An 18810-nucleotide genomic window follows, 5' to 3' on the forward strand; every position below is an offset into this window, starting at 1 on the left:
ATGTCTTTTCTTTTTTTTAATTTTTTACCTCGGTATTCACATAAATTAGTAATGTAATCTGTTTAAGGGAAAGATAATTAAATACAAAGTAGAAAGAAAAACATCTTTGTATTTATCTTTCCCCTAAACAGATTACATTACTAATTTATGTGATTACCGAGGTACAAATAAAAAAAAGAAAAGACATAATGTACAATCCCCAATTCTTTCCTTGGCCTCGCCGACTGTTGGCTTCTTTCCTTCATTATATATATATATATATATATATATATATATATATATATATATATATATATATATATATATATATATATATATATATGCAGGAAAGAAGCCAACAGTCGGCGAGGCCAAGGAAAGCGTTGGGGATAGTACTTTATGTCTTTTTTTTTTTAATGTTTACTTGGATAATCACAGAAATTAGTAATGTAATCTGTTAGGGGAAAGATAATTAAACACAAAGTAGAAGAAAAAACAACGTGCCGATGGTGGGATCCGAACCCACGACCCCCGAATAACGCGTCCGGTGCTCTACCAACTGAGCTACATCGGCCGCTGCACCCCCTGCTACTTGCTTGGGTATTTATGTTGTCTGTATACGAACCTTGAGAGTGTTCACCAGCGCCACCCTCAACCATAGCGGCGGACGTAGAACGTCCTTTGTTACCGCCAGCGTCACGTAGAACGTGATCAAGAGCGAGGGCGAAAGCTGTGCTAGAACCCTCTTACGCTACCTATGGCTTCAAGACTGCCAGAACCGAGACCCCCGTTAGCTACAAGCAGATCAATTAAAGGGAAATGAGGGTGCTCGTTATAATGCATGAAGGAAAGAAGCCAACAGTCGGCGAGGCCAAGGAAAGCGTTGGGGATAGTACTTTATGTCTTTTTTTTTTAATGTTTACTTGGATAATCACAGAAATTAGTAATGTAATCTGTTAGGGGAAAGATAATTAAACACAAAGTAGAAGAAAAAACAACGTGCCGATGGTGGGATCCGAACCCACGACCTCCGAATAACGCGTCCGGTGCTCTACCAACTGAGCTACATCGGCCGCTGTCCCCCCTGCTACTTGCTTGGGTATTTATGTTGTCTGTATACGAACCTTGAGAGTGTTCACCAGCGCCACCCTCAACCATAGCGGCGGACGTAGAACGTCCTTTGTTACCGCCAGCGTCACGTAGAACGTGATCAAGAGCGAGGGCGAAAGCTGTGCTAGAACTCTCTTACGCTACCTATGGCTTAGAGACTGCCAGAACCGAGACCCCCGTTAGCTACAAGCAGATCAATTAAAGGGAAATGAGGGTGCTCGTTATAATGCATGAAGGAAAGAAGCCAACAGTCGGCGAGGCCAAGGAAAGCGTTGGGGATAGTACTTTATGTCTTTTTTTTTTTTAATGTTTACTTGGATAATCACAGAAATTAGTAATGTAATCTGTTAGGGGAAAGATAATTAAACACAAAGTAGAAGAAAAAACAACGTGCCGATGGTGGGATCCGAACCCACGACCTCCGAATAACGCGTCCGGTGCTCTACCAACTGAGCTACATCGGCCGCTGTCCCCCCTGCTACTTGCTTGGGTATTTATGTTGTCTGTATACGAACCTTGAGAGTGTTCACCAGCGCCACCCTCAACCATAGCGGCGGACGTAGAACGTCCTTTGTTACCGCCAGCGTCACGTAGAACGTGATCAAGAGCGAGGGCGAAAGCTGTGCTAGAACCCTCTTACGCTACATAGGCTTCAAGACTGCCAGAACCGAGACCCCCGTTAGCTACAAGCAGATCAATTAAAGGGAAATGAGGGTGCGCGTTATAATGCATGAAGGAAAGAAGCCAACAGTCGGCGAGGCCAAGGAAAGCGTTGGGGATAGTACTTTATGTCTTTTTTTTTTTTAATGTTTACTTGGATAATCACAGAAATTAGTAATGTAATCTGTTAGGGGAAAGATAATTAAACACAAAGTAGAAGAAAAACAACGTGCCGATGGTGGGATCCGAACCCACGACCTCCGAATAACGCGTCCGGTGCTCTACCAACTGAGCTACATCGGCCGCTGTCCCCCCTGCTACTTGCTTGGGTATTTATGTTGTCTGTATACGAACCTTGAGAGTGTTCACCAGCGCCACCCTCAACCATAGCGGCGGACGTAGAACGTCCTTTGTTACCGCCAGCGTCACGTAGAACGTGATCAAGAGCGAGGGCGAAAGCTGTGCTAGAACCCTCTTACGCTACCTATGGCTTCAAGACTGCCAGAACCGAGACCCCCGTTAGCTACAAGCAGATCAATTAAAGGGAAATGAGGGTGCTCGTTATAATGCATGAAGGAAAGAAGCCAACAGTCGGCGAGGCCAAGGAAAGCGTTGGGGATAGTACTTTATGTCTTTTTTTTTTAATGTTTACTTGGATAATCACAAAAATTAGTAATGTAATCTGTTAGGGGAAAGATAATTAAACACAAAGTAGAAGAAAAAACAACGTGCCGATGGTGGGATCCGAACCCACGACCTCCGAATAACGCGTCCGGTGCTCTACCAACTGAGCTACATCGGCCGCTGTCCCCCCTGCTACTTGCTTGGGTATTTATGTTGTCTGTATACGAACCTTGAGAGTGTTCACCAGCGCCACCCTCAACCATAGCGGCGGACGTAGAACGTCCTTTGTTACCGCCAGCGTCACGTAGAACGTGATCAAGAGCGAGGGCGAAAGCTGTGCTAGAACCCTCTTACGCTACCTATGGCTTCAAGACTGCCAGAACCGAGACCCCTGTTAGCTACAAGCAGATCAATTAAAGGGAAATGAGGGTGCTAGTTATAATGCATGAAGGAAAGAAGCCAACAGTCGGCGAGGCCAAGGAGAGCGTTGGGGATAGTACTTTGTCTTTTTTTTTTTTTTTTTTAAATGTTTACTTGGATAATCACAGAAATTAGTAATGTAATCTGTTAGGGGAAAGATAATTAAACACAAAGTAGAAGAAAAAACAACGTGCCGATGGTGGGATCCGAACCCACGACCTCCGAATAACGCGTCCGGTGCTCTACCAACTGAGCTACATCGGCCGCTGTCCCCCCTGCTACTTGCTTGGGTATTTATGTTGTCTGTATACGAACCTTGAGAGTGTTCACCAGCGCCACCCTCAACCATAGCGGCGGACGTAGAACGTCCTTTGTTACCGCCAGCGTCACGTAGAACGTGATCAAGAGCGAGGGCGAAAGCTGTGCTAGAACTCTCTTACGCTACCTATGGCTTAGAGACTGCCAGAACCGAGACCCCCGTTAGCTACAAGCAGATCAATTAAAGGGAAATGAGGGTGCTCGTTATAATGCATGAAGGAAAGAAGCCAACAGTCGGCGAGGCCAAGGAAAGCGTTGGGGATAGTACTTTATGTCTTTTTTTTTTTAATGTTTACTTGGATAATCACAGAAATTAGTAATGTAATCTGTTAGGGGAAAGATAATTAAACACAAAGTAGAAGAAAAAACAACGTGCCGATGGTGGGATCCGAACCCACGACCTCCGAATAACGCGTCCGGTGCTCTACCAACTGAGCTACATCGGCCGCTGTCCCCCCTGCTACTTGCTTGGGTATTTATGTTGTCTGTATACGAACCTTGAGAGTGTTCACCAGCGCCACCCTCAACCATAGCGGCGGACGTAGAACGTCCTTTGTTACCGCCAGCGTCACGTAGAACGTGATCAAGAGCGAGGGCGAAAGCTGTGCTAGAACCCTCTTACGCTACATATGGCTTCAAGACTGCCAGAACCGAGACCCCCGTTAGCTACAAGCAGATCAATTAAAGGGAAATGAGGGTGCTCGTTATAATGCATGAAGGAAAGAAGCCAACAGTCGGCGAGGCCAAGGAAAGCGTTGGGGATAGTACTTTATGTCTTTTTTTTTTTTTAATGTTTACTTGGATAATCACAGAAATTAGTAATGTAATCTGTTAGGGGAAAGATAATTAAACACAAAGTAGAAGAAAAACAACGTGCCGATGGTGGGATCCGAACCCACGACCTCCGAATAACGCGTCCGGTGCTCTACCAACTGAGCTACATCGGCCGCTGTCCCCCCTGCTACTTGCTTGGGTATTTATGTTGTCTGTATACGAACCTTGAGAGTGTTCACCAGCGCCACCCTCAACCATAGCGGCGGACGTAGAACGTCCTTTGTTACCGCCAGCGTCACGTAGAACGTGATCAAGAGCGAGGGCGAAAGCTGTGCTAGAACCCTCTTACGCTACCTATGGCTTCAAGACTGCCAGAACCGAGACCCCCGTTAGCTACAAGCAGATCAATTAAAGGGAAATGAGGGTGCTCGTTATAATGCATGAAGGAAAGAAGCCAACAGTCGGCGAGGCCAAGGAAAGCGTTGGGGATAGTACTTTATGTCTTTTTTTTTTTAATGTTTACTTGGATAATCACAGAAATTAGTAATGTAATCTGTTAGGGGAAAGATAATTAAACACAAAGTAGAAGAAAAAACAACGTGCCGATGGTGGGATCCGAACCCACGACCTCCGAATAACGCGTCCGGTGCTCTACCAACTGAGCTACATCGGCCGCTGTCCCCCCTGCTACTTGCTTGGGTATTTATGTTGTCTGTATACGAACCTTGAGAGTGTTCACCAGCGCCACCCTCAACCATAGCGGCGGACGTAGAACGTCCTTTGTTACCGCCAGCGTCACGTAGAACGTGATCAAGAGCGAGGGCGAAAGCTGTGCTAGAACCCTCTTACGCTACCTATGGCTTCAAGACTGCCAGAACCGAGACCCCCGTTAGCTACAAGCAGATCAATTAAAGGGAAATGAGGGTGCTCGTTATAATGCATGAAGGAAAGAAGCCAACAGTCGGCGAGGCCAAGGAGAGCGTTGGGGATAGTACTTTGTCTTTTTTTTCTTTTTTTTTTAAATGTTTACTTGGATAATCACAGAAATTAGTAATGTAATCTGTTAGGGGAAAGATAATTAAACACAAAGTAGAAGAAAAAACAACGTGCCGATGGTGGGATCCGAACCCACGACCTCCGAATAACGCGTCCGGTGCTCTACCAACTGAGCTACATCGGCCGCTGTCCCCCCTGCTACTTGCTTGGGTATTTATGTTGTCTGTATACGAACCTTGAGAGTGTTCACCAGCGCCACCCTCAACCATAGCGGCGGACGTAGAACGTCCTTTGTTACCGCCAGCGTCACGTAGAACGTGATCAAGAGCGAGGGCGAAAGCTGTGCTAGAACCCTCTTACGCTACCTATGGCTTCAAGACTGCCAGAACCGAGACCCCCGTTAGCTACAAGCAGATCAATTAAAGGGAAATGAGGGTGCTCGTTATAATGCATGAAGGAAAGAAGCCAACAGTCGGCGAGGCCAAGGAGAGCGTTGGGGATAGTACTTTGTCTTTTTTTTTTTAAATGTTTACTTGGATAATCACAGAAATTAGTAATGTAATCTGTTAGGGGAAAGATAATTAAACACAAAGTAGAAGAAAAAACAACGTGCCGATGGTGGGATCCGAACCCACGACCTCCGAATAACGCGTCCGGTGCTCTACCAACTGAGCTACATCGGCCGCTGTCCCCCCTGCTACTTGCTTGGGTATTTATGTTGTCTGTATACGAACCTTGAGAGTGTTCACCAGCGCCACCCTCAACCATAGCGGCGGACGTAGAACGTCCTTTGTTACCGCCAGCGTCACGTAGAACGTGATCAAGAGCGAGGGCGAAAGCTGTGCTAGAACCCTCTTACGCTACCTATGGCTTCAAGACTGCCAGAACCGAGACCCCCGTTAGCTACAAGCAGATCAATTAAAGGGAAATGAGGGTGCTCGTTATAATGCATGAAGGAAAGAAGCCAACAGTCGGCGAGGCCAAGGAAAGCGTTGGGGATAGTACTTTAAGTCTTTTTTTTTTTAATGTTTACTTGGATAATCACAGAAATTAGTAATGTAATCTGTTAGGGGAAAGATAATTAAACACAAAGTAGAAGAAAAAACAACGTGCCGATGGTGGGATCCGAACCCACGACCTCCGAATAACGCGTCCGGTGCTCTACCAACTGAGCTATATCGGCCGCTGTCCCCCCTGCTACTTGCTTGGGTATTTATGTTGTCTGTATACGAACCTTGAGAGTGTTCACCAGCGCCACCCTCAACCATAGCGGCGGACGTAGAACGTCCTTTGTTACCGCCAGCGTCACGTAGAACGTGATCAAGAGCGAGGGCGAAAGCTGTGCTAGAACCCTCTTACGCTACCTATGGCTTCAAGACTGCCAGAACCGAGACCCCCGTTAGCTACAAGCAGATCAATTAAAGGGAAATGAGGGTGCTCGTTATAATGCATGAAGGAAAGAAGCCAACAGTCGGCGAGGCCAAGGAAAGCGTTGGGGATAGTACTTTATGTCTTTTTTTTTTTAATGTTTACTTGGATAATCACAGAAATTAGTAATGTAATCTGTTAGGGGAAAGATAATTAAACACAAAGTAGAAGAAAAAACAACGTGCCGATGGTGGGATCCGAACCCACGACCTCCGAATAACGCGTCCGGTGCTCTACCAACTGAGCTACATCGGCTTTTTTTTTTTTTTCTTTATTGCCTGGCTTTGACACAAATACACCGCATTGGAACTCAAAACATCATGAACAAAGGAATAATATATGTACACTAAGGTAGTTAGCGTTGCCTAACACCCGCTGAGGGGCAGGCATTGTCATGTTAAAATTCCTTGAGCACCGTCAAAGGTTCCAGCTTTGACAGCCACTCAGGAGCACATGGTTGCAATTTAAGCACGTCGAGCCATCGCTGCACACTTTCACGGAAATACATGCGGGCTGGCCGTGCATCTGGATCGCAGTGATAACCAGCCATTCGTGCGCGCCATATACTGTGGAGGCACATTAACATAACCTGGTCTAACGGCATATCATCGTGGTTATCCAATGGCAAATACCTAATGCCATGGGAATCAAGTGGCAACTGTTTTTTTATTGTCCTTTGCAGAACATCCCACAAATATACCCCCTCCCAGCAATGCAAAAACACGTGATCTATTGTCTCTGGCTGTTTGCAGATGAGACATTGGGCCCCCCACGGTAGGAACATACCCTTTTCCTCCATAAATGATTTTACACTCAAAGTACCGGTATGTAGCATAAAGAAAAACGTTTTAGCTCCCGGAGCAACTTGCATTTTCTTTACGCGTTTTAATACATTACTTCCTGTGCCTCCATAGTATAATGCTCGGTACAAGGGCACCGGGAAGACCACTTCACAAACATCCTTGTATAATGTTCTCCTGTTAACATTACTTAAATACTCTTTCGAAAACCGTGCGCTTAAGAATTTTGCGCTCAAAACAATTTCCCTAAAGAATCCAAAAAGAGAACCCGACATACTTTGAGTATAAACTGCAAAATCAGGCAAAGCTCGACCAAGTCTTTGTTGACACACTGTGCGCAGGAATGGATCGCTGGCATCCCTAAAAAACATAAACCTGTTGACAATCTGTCGCACAAACAAATGACCCAGACCAAGCCCCCCATGCTTCACCTGCCGGAACAAATTTGTCCGACTGCACCTCTCCCAACTCGAGGCCCAAACAAACACCGCAAAAACTCGATGCAATTTTTGCACATTTACACGGGAGCAATGCAACACTTGCATAACATACCATAACTTACTAATTAAAAACAGGTTGCAAACTGCGGCTCTTGCAAATATTGATAATTGAGCGCTTTTCCATTTCTCCGCTTTTTCACGGGTTTCTTTGACCTGCTCTAGCCAGTATGGCTCGCTTTCCTTGTAAAATTTCAAGGGCACACCCAAGTACTTTGCAGGCGTTGTAACCCACGATACATTAGCGAAAGTGTCGGGGGTCAGCTGCCATTCTCCGTGCCAAAATCCCAGGCACTTACCCCAGTTAACTTTACTCCCTGTGACTTTGCTAAAATGTTTTACCACATCCACTGTCCTCTTTATACTCTCTTTATTCACACAAAATACCGCAACGTCATCTGCGTAAGCCAGCAATTTGACTTCTGACTCCTGCAGTCGAAAACCATCAATGTCATTGTTTTGTAGGATGCTTAAACACAAACTTTCAATATAAATGCCGAACAAAAGAGGGCTGAGGGGGCAACCTTGGCGCACTGAACGTCGTACGTTGATGGGGGCCCCCAGTGACTTATTGACAATTAATCTCGTAGTGCAGTTACGGTACGCCAAAGCCACTCCCTCTCGAATAACAGAGCCGACATTAACATAGTCTAATATACTGAACAGAATAGTATGCGCCACACAATCAAAAGCTTTCTCCAAGTCCAACTGCAGTAACGCAACACATGCATGAGTTGCATCGCAGCATTCGAGCACACTTCTCGCTTTGTGAATGTTCTGAAAGATAGATCGCCCTTTGATACCGCACGTTTGGTGAGGGCCCACTAGTTCGCATATAACCGTTTGTAGTCTGCCAGCAAGCACCTTCATATAAATCTTGTAATCAACGTTTGTCAGAGCAATGGGCCTGTAAGACGACAACTGCCTAAGCTTATCTGGTTGGTCAGTTTTCGGAATAAGTACTGTGTGCGACGATCCGAAAGACGCAGGCAGTGCCTTCAGTTCATACGCTTCATTAAATAAGGCACACAACAAAGGAGATAGCTGTTCCTTGAACGCTTTATAAAAAGCCGCACTCAGGCCATCAGGCCCGGGTGATTTCCCTGGGTTTAAATTTTCTATTGCCTGCTGCACTTCTTTTTCGCTTATTGGCCGCTCCAGTCTTTCTTTTTGTTCCTCGTCAATTTTTGGCATCACGTCAAGAAAGGATTCTTTAAAACGGTCCAAATAAACCTCTCGGGAAGAAAATAGATCTTCATAATACTCCCGGAAAGCTTTCGCGATTCCTTCGTTATCGGTTTCGGTGCGTCCTGCCCAATCTACCTCTGCCACGTGATTTCGCCTTGCATTTGCTTTTTCTATTCCCAACGATCTTTTTGTCGGCGTCTCATCCATGGCCAATTTTTCCGCTCTTGCACGCACTAACGCTCCTTGGTATCTGTCTTCTTCTATCAAGTTAATCTGTTCTTTTATTTTTCGAATATCCTCTATCCATCTGCCGGGTGCCTTACATTCCTGTTCGTGTAGTTTTGCAAGCAAAGCCTTAAGCTGGGTTTCTGTAATTTTCTTCTCGTACACCAGGCAACTTGATCTGTCAATGGCTTTAATTTTAATCTGTTCCTTGCACAACTCCCACTGTTTCCAGATTTCGAGCAAAGACCCTGGCCTCACTTTAATCAATTCATTCAATACCACGCGTCTAAAGGCATCATCATTAAGCAATTTATTGTTAAATTTCCATAACTCCCAGCTAAATGCATTGCTTCGTTTTTTGGTGCCGAATAAGCATTGCACCAAACAGTGATCCGTGAATGTCATAGGCACAACTCGGTATTCATTGCATGAAGGAATCAAATCCAGCGACGCGTAAATTCTGTCCAGACGCGCGTGGCTAGAACCTTGGAAGTGCGTGTACTGAACGGCACGCGGTCCTTCCAAGCAATCAGCCACATCCTCCATATTCCATTCGCTTGTTAACTGGCATAACATTTCAGTGCTCTTGTCTCTGAATCCGCGTGTGCTGGTTTTGTCTCGAGCATTCAGTACACAGTTAAAATCGCCCAGCAATACTACCTGCCTTTCCGTACTTAACTGCTGCATAACATTCTCGAAAAACACTGTTCTTTCCTCCACACAGTTAGGAGCGTACACACAAATAATGCGCCACTCAACACCGCTGTATACACAATCAGCCACTACACACCGTCCAGAAGAGCATGAGGAGTAGCCCTTTACAACCAGACCAGGCAGCTTTTTGACAAACAATACACACCCGGCCGATGTCCCAACTGCGTGGCTAACAATGGCGTAAAATCTAGCCGTGAAACGTCGCACCATGCTCCCGGTCTCTTCCTCCCCGTCAACCTTAGTTTCTTGCACGGCAAGCACGTCAATATCGTGGTCAATTAAGAGCCGATGCATTTGGCTCTGCTTCTTTTTGCCTGCCAATCCCCTGACATTTAACGTGGCTACTCTTAAGGTGGTTTCGGGCGCCATTTTCATCAAGGGTGAAGAGACCGAAAGCATGGTGCTTACCTTTCCCGTCTAGCGCGTTGCTAGACGCCGTCGTTTGATCCATCCCCGTCCGGTGCGAGCTGCTGACCCGGCAGCGGGGGCACTTTATCCGCTACCCGTCTCTCTGATGAAATGTTTGGCCGCGGACGTAGCGTGGACCGCCGGGATTGCCCCGTTTTTGCTGGTGGCTCGTCGACGCTGGGGGCTGACGCCTGGTTACCTTCGGGTTCGGACTGTGTGTGGGATCGCTTGGCTGGGGCTGGGACGCCTGGCTTACGAACACCGCTGGTGTCCGAGTGCTCCTCCCCATTATCCTGTTCCATGCCGTTTGAAGGCTCAAGTGACGGGCCTTCCTCATTGCTAGGGAGCTGAGGTGCAGAGTCCGCTCTCCCCACATCCCTCGCAGCATTGCCGCTTTCTGCCGAGTCCACCGACGAATCCGTCTCCCGTGTCTGCGTTCGCACCTCTCCGGCACCCTTCGCCGCCTCCTCCGCCTCGACCACGTCCATGGTGAGCTCCGCCGACCGTTCCGCAGTTCCATGTCCCGCTGCCGAAGCGTACGAAAGCACACAGGCTGCCTCGTCATGACCGTAGCGTCTACACTTTGGACAACGCGGCACCTTACATTCTCGTCGAACGTGACCGGTACCACGGCAGCGCAGGCACTGCATCGCTCGCCCAGGCACCACGACAAGGGCCAGCTCTCCGGCCACTCGCAGCTGGTGAGGTAAGTCATCGACCTTAATCCCGGGTTTCAATTTCAGGAGCACAGTCCTCGTGGTGGACCCCTTCTTCCTGACGCCTTGAACTCTCCACCTCTCCCGGGTCACCTCGGTCACCTTCCCAAAAGCCGCAAAAGCTGTCCGGATGTCGTCGTCTGCCACACCGTACAACATCCAGTGAAGTCGCAGCTTCACCTGTTGGTCCTCGGGATCGATAATGAGGCAACGGCGTCCCTTAACTTCGAGCTCCTTGAAAGCCGCCAGTTTCTTCGTTGCTTCTGTGCTGCTTAACGTGACCGCCCAAACATGGTTGATCTGATACGCCCCCAACGCCACAACGTCGGGGAGCGCACCAGCGTTGGCAAGGGCGTCGCGGAAATTCTCGACCCTGTATGGCCTGACTCGCACATCGCCGTGCAAAAAAAGCGTGTTAAAAACAACGCGTCCGGTGGGCAAAGTTGGCAGAATAATCTGATATTCGCTATCATCCATGTCCTCAAGCCTGTTTCCGCGGCTGGAAATGGCCGCTATCGCCGCTCCGCTGGAGCACATGATTCTGCCACCGTTCACTACGGTATCCGGAAGTAGAATGACTGAGCTACATCGGCCGCTGTCCCCCCTGCTACTTGCTTGGGTATTTATGTTGTCTGTATACGAACCTTGAGAGTGTTCACCAGCGCCACCCTCAACCATAGCGGCGGACGTAGAACGTCCTTTGTTACCGCCAGCGTCACGTAGAACGTGATCAAGAGCGAGGGCGAAAGCTGTGCTAGAACCCTCTTACGCTACCTATGGCTTCAAGACTGCCAGAACCGAGACCCCCGTTAGCTACAAGCAGATCAATTAAAGGGAAATGAGGGTGCTCGTTATAATGCATGAAGGAAAGAAGCCAACAGTCGGCGAGGCCAAGGAAAGCGTTGGGGATAGTACTTTATGTCTTTTTTTTTTTTTTTAATGTTTACTTGGATAATCACAGAAATTAGTAATGTAATCTGTTAGGGGAAAGATAATTAAACACAAAGTAGAAGAAAAAACAACGTGCCGATGGTGGGATCCGAACCCACGACCTCCGAATAACGCGTCCGGTGCTCTACCAACTGAGCTACATCGGCCGCTGTCCCCCCTGCTACTTGCTTGGGTATTTATGTTGTCTGTATACGAACCTTGAGAGTGTTCACCAGCGCCACCCTCAACCATAGCGGCGGACGTAGAACGTCCTTTGTTACCGCCAGCGTCACGTAGAACGTGATCAAGAGCGAGGGCGAAAGCTGTGCTAGAACCCTCTTACGCTACCTATGGCTTCAAGACTGCCAGAACCGAGACCCCCGTTAGCTACAAGCAGATCAATTAAAGGGAAATGAGGGTGCTCGTTATAATGCATGAAGGAAAGAAGCCAACAGTCGGCGAGGCCAAGGAAAGCGTTGGGGATAGTACTTTATGTCTTTTTTTTTTAATGTTTACTTGGATAATCACAGAAATTAGTAATGTAATCTGTTAGGGGAAAGATAATTAAACACAAAGTAGAAGAAAAAACAACGTGCCGATGGTGGGATCCGAACCCACGACCTCCGAATAACGCGTCCGGTGCTCTACCAACTGAGCTACATCGGCCGCTGTCCCCCCTGCTACTTGCTTGGGTATTTATGTTGTCTGTATACGAACCTTGAGAGTGTTCACCAGCGCCACCCTCAACCATAGCGGCGGACGTAGAACGTCCTTTGTTACCGCCAGCGTCACGTAGAACGTGATCAAGAGCGAGGGCGAAAGCTGTGCTAGAACCCTCTTACGCTACCTATGGCTTCAAGACTGCCAGAACCGAGACCCCCGTTAGCTACAAGCAGATCAATTAAAGGGAAATGAGGGTGCTCGTTATAATGCATGAAGGAAAGAAGCCAACAGTCGGCGAGGCCAAGGAGAGCGTTGGGGATAGTACTTTGTCTTTTTTTTTTTTTTAATGTTTACTTGGATAATCACAGAAATTAGTAATGTAATCTGTTAGGGGAAAGATAATTAAACACAAAGTAGAAGAAAAAACAACGTGCCGATGGTGGGATCCGAACCCACGACCTCCGAATAACGCGTCCGGTGCTCTACCAACTGAGCTACATCGGCCGCTGTCCCCCCTGCTACTTGCTTGGGTATTTATGTTGTCTGTATACGAACCTTGAGAGTGTTCACCAGCGCCACCCTCAACCATAGCGGCGGACGTAGAACGTCCTTTGTTACCGCCAGCGTCACGTAGAACGTGATCAAGAGCGAGGGCGAAAGCTGTGCTAGAACCCTCTTACGCTACCTATGGCTTCAAGACTGCCAGAACCGAGACCCCCGTTAGCTACAAGCAGATCAATTAAAGGGAAATGAGGGTGCTCGTTATAATGCATGAAGGAAAGAAGCCAACAGTCGGCGAGGCCAAGGAGAGCGTTGGGGATAGTACTTTGTCTTTTTTTTTTTTTTTAATGTTTACTTGGATAATCACAGAAATTAGTAATGTAATCTGTTAGGGGAAAGATAATTAAACACAAAGTAGAAGAAAAAACAACGTGCCGATGGTGGGATCCGAACCCACGACCTCCGAATAACGCGTCCGGTGCTCTACCAACTGAGCTACATCGGCCGCTGTCCCCCCTGCTACTTGCTTGGGTATTTATGTTGTCTGTATACGAACCTTGAGAGTGTTCACCAGCGCCACCCTCAACCATAGCGGCGGACGTAGAACGTCCTTTGTTACCGCCAGCGTCACGTAGAACGTGATCAAGAGCGAGGGCGAAAGCTGTGCTAGAACCCTCTTACGCTACCTATGGCTTCAAGACTGCCAGAACCGAGACCCCCGTTAGCTACAAACAGATCAATTAAAGGGAAATGAGGGTGCTCGTTATAATGCATGAAGGAAAGAAGCCAACAGTCGGCGAGGCCAAGGAGAGCGTTGGGGATAGTACTTTGTCTTTTTTTTTTTTAAATGTTTACTTGGATAATCACAGAAATTAGTAATGTAATCTGTTAGGGGAAAGATAATTAAACACAAAGTAGAAGAAAAAACAACGTGCCGATGGTGGGATCCGAACCCACGACCTCCGAATAACGCGTCCGGTGCTCTACCAACTGAGCTACATCGGCCGCAGTCCCCCCTGCTACTTGCTTGGGTATTTATGTTGTCTGTATACGAACCTTGAGAGTGTTCACCAGCGCCACCCTCAACCATAGCGGCGGACGTAGAACGTCCTTTGTTACCGCCAGCGTCACGTAGAACGTGATCAAGAGCGAGGGCGAAAGCTGTGCTAGAACCCTCTTACGCTACCTATGGCTTCAAGACTGCCAGAACCGAGACCCCCGTTAGCTACAAGCAGATCAATTAAAGGGAAATGAGGGTGCTCGTTATAATGCATGAAGGAAAGAAGCCAACAGTCGGCGAGGCCAAGGAAAGCGTTGGGGATAGTACTTTATGTCTTTTTTTTTTTAATGTTTACTTGGATAATCACAGAAATTAGTAATGTAATCTGTTAGGGGAAAGATAATTAAACACAAAGTAGAAGAAAAAACAACGTGCCGATGGTGGGATCCGAACCCACGACCTCCGAATAACGCGTCCGGTGCTCTACCAACTGAGCTACATCGGCCGCTGTCCCCCCTGCTACTTGCTTGGGTATTTATGTTGTCTGTATACGAATCTTGAGAGTGTTCACCAGCGCCACCCTCAACCATAGCGGCGGACGTAGAACGTCCTTTGTTACCGCCAGCGTCACGTAGAACGTGATCAAGAGCGAGGGCGAAAGCTGTGCTAGAACCCTCTTACGCTACCTATGGCTTCAAGACTGCCAGAACCGAGACCCCCGTTAGCTACAAGCAGATCAATTAAAGGGAAATGAGGGTGCTCGTTATAATGCATGAAGGAAAGAAGCCAACAGTCGGCGAGGCCAAGGAAAGCGTTGGGGATAGTACTTTATGTCTTTTTTTTTTTTCAATGTTTACTTGGATAATCACAGAAATTAGTAATGTAATCTGTTAGGGGAAAGATAATTAAACACAAAGTAGAAGAAAAAACAACGTGCCGATGGTGGGATCCGAACCCACGACCTCCGAATAACGCGTCCGGTGCTCTACCAACTGAGCTACATCGGCCGCTGTCCCCCCTGCTACTTGCTTGGGTATTTATGTTGTCTGTATACGAACCTTGAGAGTGTTCACCAGCGCCACCCTCAACCATAGCGGCGGACGTAGAACGTCCTTTGTTACCGCCAGCGTCACGTAGAACGTGATCAAGAGCGAGGGCGAAAGCTGTGCTAGAACCCTCTTACGCTACCTATGGCTTCAAGACTGCCAGAGCCGAGACCCCCGTTAGCTACAAGCAGATCAATTAAAGGGAAATGAGGGTGCTCGTTATAATGCATGAAGGAAAGAAGCCAACAGTCGGCGAGGCCAAGGAAAGCGTTGGGGATAGTACTTTATGTCTTTTTTTTTAATGTTTACTTGGATAATCACAGAAATTAGTAATGTAATCTGTTAGGGGAAAGATAATTAAACACAAAGTAGAAGAAAAAACAACGTGCCGATGGTGGGATCCGAACCCACGACCTCCGAATAACGCGTCCGGTGCTCTACCAACTGAGCTACATCGGCCGCTGTCCCCCCTGCTACTTGCTTCGGTATTTATGTTGTCTGTATACGAACCTTGAGAGTGTTCACCAGCGCCACCCTCAACCATAGCGGCGGACGTAGAACGTCCTTTGTTACCGCCAGCGTCACGTAGAACGTGATCAAGAGCGAGGGCGAAAGCTGTGCTAGAACCCTCTTACGCTACCTATGGCTTCAAGACTGCCAGAACCGAGACCCCCGTTAGCTACAAGCAGATCAATTAAAGGGAAATGAGGGTGCTCGTTATAATGCATGAAGGAAAGAAGCCAACAGTCGGCGAGGCCAAGGAAAGCGTTGGGGATAGTACTTTATGTCTTTTTTTTTTTTAATGTTTACTTGGATAATCACAGAAATTAGTAATGTAATCTGTTAGGGGAAAGATAATTAAACACAAAGTAGAAGAAAAAACAACGTGCCGATGGTGGGATCCGAACCCACGACCTCCGAATAACGCGTCCGGTGCTCTACCAACTGAGCTACATCGGCCGCAGTCCCCCCTGCTACTTGCTTGGGTATTTATGTTGTCTGTATACGAACCTTGAGAGTGTTCACCAGCGCCACCCTCAACCATAGCGGCGGACGTAGAACGTCCTTTGTTACCGCCAGCGTCACGTAGAACGTGATCAAGATCGAGGGCGAAAGCTGTGCTAGAACCCTCTTACGCTACCTATGGCTTCAAGACTGCCAGAACCGAGACCCCCGTTAGCTACAAGCAGATCAATTAAAGGGAAATGAGGGTGCTCGTTATAATGCATGAAGGAAAGAAGCCAACAGTCGGCGAGGCCAAGGAAAGCGTTGGGGATAGTACTTTATGTCTTTTTTTTTTTAATGTTTACTTGGATAATCACAGAAATTAGTAATGTAATCTGTTAGGGGAAAGATAATTAAACACAAAGTAGAAGAAAAAACAACGTGCCGATGGTGGGATCCGAACCCACGACCTCCGAATAACGCGTCCGGTGCTCTACCAACTGAGCTACATCGGCCGCTGTCCCCCCTGCTACTTGCTTGGGTATTTATGTTGTCTGTATACGAACCTTGAGAGTGTTCACCAGCGCCACCCTCAACCATAGCGGCGGACGTAGAACGTCCTTTGTTACCGCCAGCGTCACGTAGAACGTGATCAAGAGCGAGGGCGAAAGCTGTGCTAGAACCCTCTTACGCTACCTATGGCTTCAAGACTGCCAGAACCGAGACCCCCGTTAGCTACAAGCAGATCAATTAAAGGGAAATGAGGGTGCTCGTTATAATGCATGAAGGAAAGAAGCCAACAGTCGGCGAGGCCAAGGAAAGCGTTGGGGATAGTACTTTATGTCTTTTTTTTTTAATGTTTACTTGGATAATCACAGAAATTAGTAATGTAATCTGTTAGGGGAAAGATAATTAAACACAAAGTAGAAGAAAAAACAACGTGCCGATGGTGGGATCCGAACCCACGACCTCCGAATAACGCGTCCGGTGCTCTACCAACTGAGCTACATCGGCCGCTGTCCCCCCTGCTACTTGCTTGGGTATTTATGTTGTCTGTATACGAACCTTGAGAGTGTTCACCAGCGCCACCCTCAACCATAGCGGCGGACGTAGAACGTCCTTTGTTACCGCCAGCGTCACGTAGAACGTGATCAAGAGCGAGGGCGAAAGCTGTGCTAGAACCCTCTTACGCTACCTATGGCTTCAAGACTGCCAGAACCGAGACCCCCGTTAGCTACAAGCAGATCAATTAAAGGGAAATGAGGGTGCTCGTTATAATGCATGAAGGAAAGAAGCCAACAGTCGGCGAGGCCAAGGAAAGCGTTGGGGATAGTACTTTATGTCTTTTTTTTTTTTTAATGTTTACTTGGATAATCACAGAAATTAGTAATGTAATCTGTTAGGGGAAAGATAATTAAACACAAAGTAGAAGAAAAAACAACGTGCCGATGGTGGGATCCGAACCCACGACCTCCGAATAACGCGTCCGGTGCTCTACCAACTGAGCTACATCGGCCGCTGTCCCCCCTGCTACTTGCTTGGGTATTTATGTTGTCTGTATACGAACCTTGAGAGTGTTCACCAGCGCCACCCTCAACCATAGCGGCGGACGTAGAACGTCCTTTGTTACCGCCAGCGTCACGTAGAACGTGATCAAGAGCGAGGGCGAAAGCTGTGCTAGAACCCTCTTACGCTACCTATGGCTTCAAGACTGCCAGAACCGAGACCCCCGTTAGCTACAAGCAGATCAATTAAAGGGAAATGAGGGTGCTCGTTATAATGCATGAAGGAAAGAAGCCAACAGTCGGCGAGGCCAAGGAAAGCGTTGGGGATAGTACTTTATGTCTTTTTTTTTTTTAATGTTTACTTGGATAATCACAGAAATTAGTAATGTAATCTGTTAGGGGAAAGATAATTAAACACAAAGTAGAAGAAAAAACAACGTGCCGATGGTGGGATCCGAACCCACGACCTCCGAATAACGCGTCCGGTGCTCTACCAACTGAGCTACATCGGCCGCAGTCCCCCCTGCTACTTGCTTGGGTATTTATGTTGTCTGTATACGAACCTTGAGAGTGTTCACCAGCGCCACCCTCAACCATAGCGGCGGACGTAGAACGTCCTTTGTTACCGCCAGCGTCACGTAGAACGTGATCAAGAGCGAGGGCGAAAGCTGTGCTAGAACCCTCTTACGCTACCTATGGCTTCAAGACTGCCAGAACCGAGACCCCCGTTAGCTACAAGCAGATCAATTAAAGGGAAATGAGGGTGCTCGTTATAATGCATGAAGGAAAGAAGCCAACAGTCGGCGAGGCCAAGGAAAGCGTTGGGGATAGTACTTTATGTCTTTTTTTTTTTTAATGTTTACTTGGATAATCACAGAAATTAGTAATGTAATCTGTTAGGGGAAAGATAATTAAACACAAAGTAGAAGAAAAAACAACGTGCCGATGGTGGGATCCGAACCCACGACCTCCGAATAACGCGTCCGGTGCTCTACCAACTGAGCTACATCGGCCGCTGTCCCCCCTGCTACTTGCTTGGGTATTTATGTTGTCTGTATACGAACCTTGAGAGTGTTCACCAGCGCCACCCTCAACCATAGCGGCGGACGTAATACGTCCTTTGTTACCGCCAGCGTCACGTAGAACGTGATCAAGAGCGAGGGCGAAAGCTGTGCTAGAACCCTCTTACGCTACCTATGGCTTCAAGACTGCCAGAACCGAGACCCCCGTTAGCTACAAGCAGATCAATTAAAGGGAAATGAGGGTGCTCGTTATAATGCATGAAGGAAAGAAGCCAACAGTCGGCGAGGCCAAGGAAAGCGTTGGGGATAGTACTTTATGTCTTTTTTTTTTTTCAATGTTT

General features: G+C 47.4%; 25 non-coding genes across 25 annotated transcripts; all 25 read right to left on the reverse strand.

The window, feature by feature from the left end:
- Window positions 1-979: 979 nt before the first annotated feature.
- On the reverse strand, window positions 980-1052 carry TRNAT-CGU (transfer RNA threonine (anticodon CGU)). Its single transcript has one exon. It is a non-coding gene; the product is annotated as a tRNA-Thr (tRNA).
- Window positions 1053-1480: 428 nt separating this feature from the next.
- TRNAT-CGU (transfer RNA threonine (anticodon CGU)) lies at window positions 1481-1553 on the reverse strand. The gene has a single exon. It is a non-coding gene; the product is annotated as a tRNA-Thr (tRNA).
- A 426-nt stretch (window positions 1554-1979) lies between these two features.
- On the reverse strand, window positions 1980-2052 carry TRNAT-CGU (transfer RNA threonine (anticodon CGU)). Its single transcript has one exon. It is a non-coding gene; the product is annotated as a tRNA-Thr (tRNA).
- Window positions 2053-2478: 426 nt separating this feature from the next.
- TRNAT-CGU (transfer RNA threonine (anticodon CGU)) lies at window positions 2479-2551 on the reverse strand. Its single transcript has one exon. It is a non-coding gene; the product is annotated as a tRNA-Thr (tRNA).
- A 433-nt stretch (window positions 2552-2984) lies between these two features.
- Window positions 2985-3057, reverse strand: TRNAT-CGU (transfer RNA threonine (anticodon CGU)). The gene has a single exon. It is a non-coding gene; the product is annotated as a tRNA-Thr (tRNA).
- Window positions 3058-3484: 427 nt separating this feature from the next.
- Window positions 3485-3557, reverse strand: TRNAT-CGU (transfer RNA threonine (anticodon CGU)). Its single transcript has one exon. It is a non-coding gene; the product is annotated as a tRNA-Thr (tRNA).
- Window positions 3558-3985: 428 nt separating this feature from the next.
- On the reverse strand, window positions 3986-4058 carry TRNAT-CGU (transfer RNA threonine (anticodon CGU)). Its single transcript has one exon. It is a non-coding gene; the product is annotated as a tRNA-Thr (tRNA).
- Window positions 4059-4485: 427 nt separating this feature from the next.
- On the reverse strand, window positions 4486-4558 carry TRNAT-CGU (transfer RNA threonine (anticodon CGU)). Its single transcript has one exon. It is a non-coding gene; the product is annotated as a tRNA-Thr (tRNA).
- A 434-nt stretch (window positions 4559-4992) lies between these two features.
- TRNAT-CGU (transfer RNA threonine (anticodon CGU)) lies at window positions 4993-5065 on the reverse strand. The gene has a single exon. It is a non-coding gene; the product is annotated as a tRNA-Thr (tRNA).
- A 426-nt stretch (window positions 5066-5491) lies between these two features.
- TRNAT-CGU (transfer RNA threonine (anticodon CGU)) lies at window positions 5492-5564 on the reverse strand. Its single transcript has one exon. It is a non-coding gene; the product is annotated as a tRNA-Thr (tRNA).
- A 927-nt stretch (window positions 5565-6491) lies between these two features.
- TRNAT-CGU (transfer RNA threonine (anticodon CGU)) lies at window positions 6492-6564 on the reverse strand. Its single transcript has one exon. It is a non-coding gene; the product is annotated as a tRNA-Thr (tRNA).
- Window positions 6565-11881: 5317 nt separating this feature from the next.
- On the reverse strand, window positions 11882-11954 carry TRNAT-CGU (transfer RNA threonine (anticodon CGU)). Its single transcript has one exon. It is a non-coding gene; the product is annotated as a tRNA-Thr (tRNA).
- A 426-nt stretch (window positions 11955-12380) lies between these two features.
- TRNAT-CGU (transfer RNA threonine (anticodon CGU)) lies at window positions 12381-12453 on the reverse strand. Its single transcript has one exon. It is a non-coding gene; the product is annotated as a tRNA-Thr (tRNA).
- A 428-nt stretch (window positions 12454-12881) lies between these two features.
- On the reverse strand, window positions 12882-12954 carry TRNAT-CGU (transfer RNA threonine (anticodon CGU)). Its single transcript has one exon. It is a non-coding gene; the product is annotated as a tRNA-Thr (tRNA).
- A 429-nt stretch (window positions 12955-13383) lies between these two features.
- Window positions 13384-13456, reverse strand: TRNAT-CGU (transfer RNA threonine (anticodon CGU)). Its single transcript has one exon. It is a non-coding gene; the product is annotated as a tRNA-Thr (tRNA).
- Window positions 13457-13883: 427 nt separating this feature from the next.
- On the reverse strand, window positions 13884-13956 carry TRNAT-CGU (transfer RNA threonine (anticodon CGU)). The gene has a single exon. It is a non-coding gene; the product is annotated as a tRNA-Thr (tRNA).
- A 427-nt stretch (window positions 13957-14383) lies between these two features.
- On the reverse strand, window positions 14384-14456 carry TRNAT-CGU (transfer RNA threonine (anticodon CGU)). Its single transcript has one exon. It is a non-coding gene; the product is annotated as a tRNA-Thr (tRNA).
- A 429-nt stretch (window positions 14457-14885) lies between these two features.
- Window positions 14886-14958, reverse strand: TRNAT-CGU (transfer RNA threonine (anticodon CGU)). The gene has a single exon. It is a non-coding gene; the product is annotated as a tRNA-Thr (tRNA).
- Window positions 14959-15383: 425 nt separating this feature from the next.
- Window positions 15384-15456, reverse strand: TRNAT-CGU (transfer RNA threonine (anticodon CGU)). Its single transcript has one exon. It is a non-coding gene; the product is annotated as a tRNA-Thr (tRNA).
- A 428-nt stretch (window positions 15457-15884) lies between these two features.
- TRNAT-CGU (transfer RNA threonine (anticodon CGU)) lies at window positions 15885-15957 on the reverse strand. Its single transcript has one exon. It is a non-coding gene; the product is annotated as a tRNA-Thr (tRNA).
- Window positions 15958-16384: 427 nt separating this feature from the next.
- TRNAT-CGU (transfer RNA threonine (anticodon CGU)) lies at window positions 16385-16457 on the reverse strand. Its single transcript has one exon. It is a non-coding gene; the product is annotated as a tRNA-Thr (tRNA).
- A 426-nt stretch (window positions 16458-16883) lies between these two features.
- Window positions 16884-16956, reverse strand: TRNAT-CGU (transfer RNA threonine (anticodon CGU)). The gene has a single exon. It is a non-coding gene; the product is annotated as a tRNA-Thr (tRNA).
- Window positions 16957-17385: 429 nt separating this feature from the next.
- Window positions 17386-17458, reverse strand: TRNAT-CGU (transfer RNA threonine (anticodon CGU)). Its single transcript has one exon. It is a non-coding gene; the product is annotated as a tRNA-Thr (tRNA).
- Window positions 17459-17886: 428 nt separating this feature from the next.
- TRNAT-CGU (transfer RNA threonine (anticodon CGU)) lies at window positions 17887-17959 on the reverse strand. The gene has a single exon. It is a non-coding gene; the product is annotated as a tRNA-Thr (tRNA).
- Window positions 17960-18387: 428 nt separating this feature from the next.
- On the reverse strand, window positions 18388-18460 carry TRNAT-CGU (transfer RNA threonine (anticodon CGU)). The gene has a single exon. It is a non-coding gene; the product is annotated as a tRNA-Thr (tRNA).
- Window positions 18461-18810: the final 350 nt, after the last annotated feature.

Source organism: Amblyomma maculatum, chromosome 7 (assembly GCF_055883805.1).
Source record: "Amblyomma maculatum isolate TAMU_Amacu chromosome 7, ASM5588380v1, whole genome shotgun sequence".
NCBI lineage: Eukaryota > Metazoa > Arthropoda > Arachnida > Ixodida > Ixodidae > Amblyomma > Amblyomma maculatum.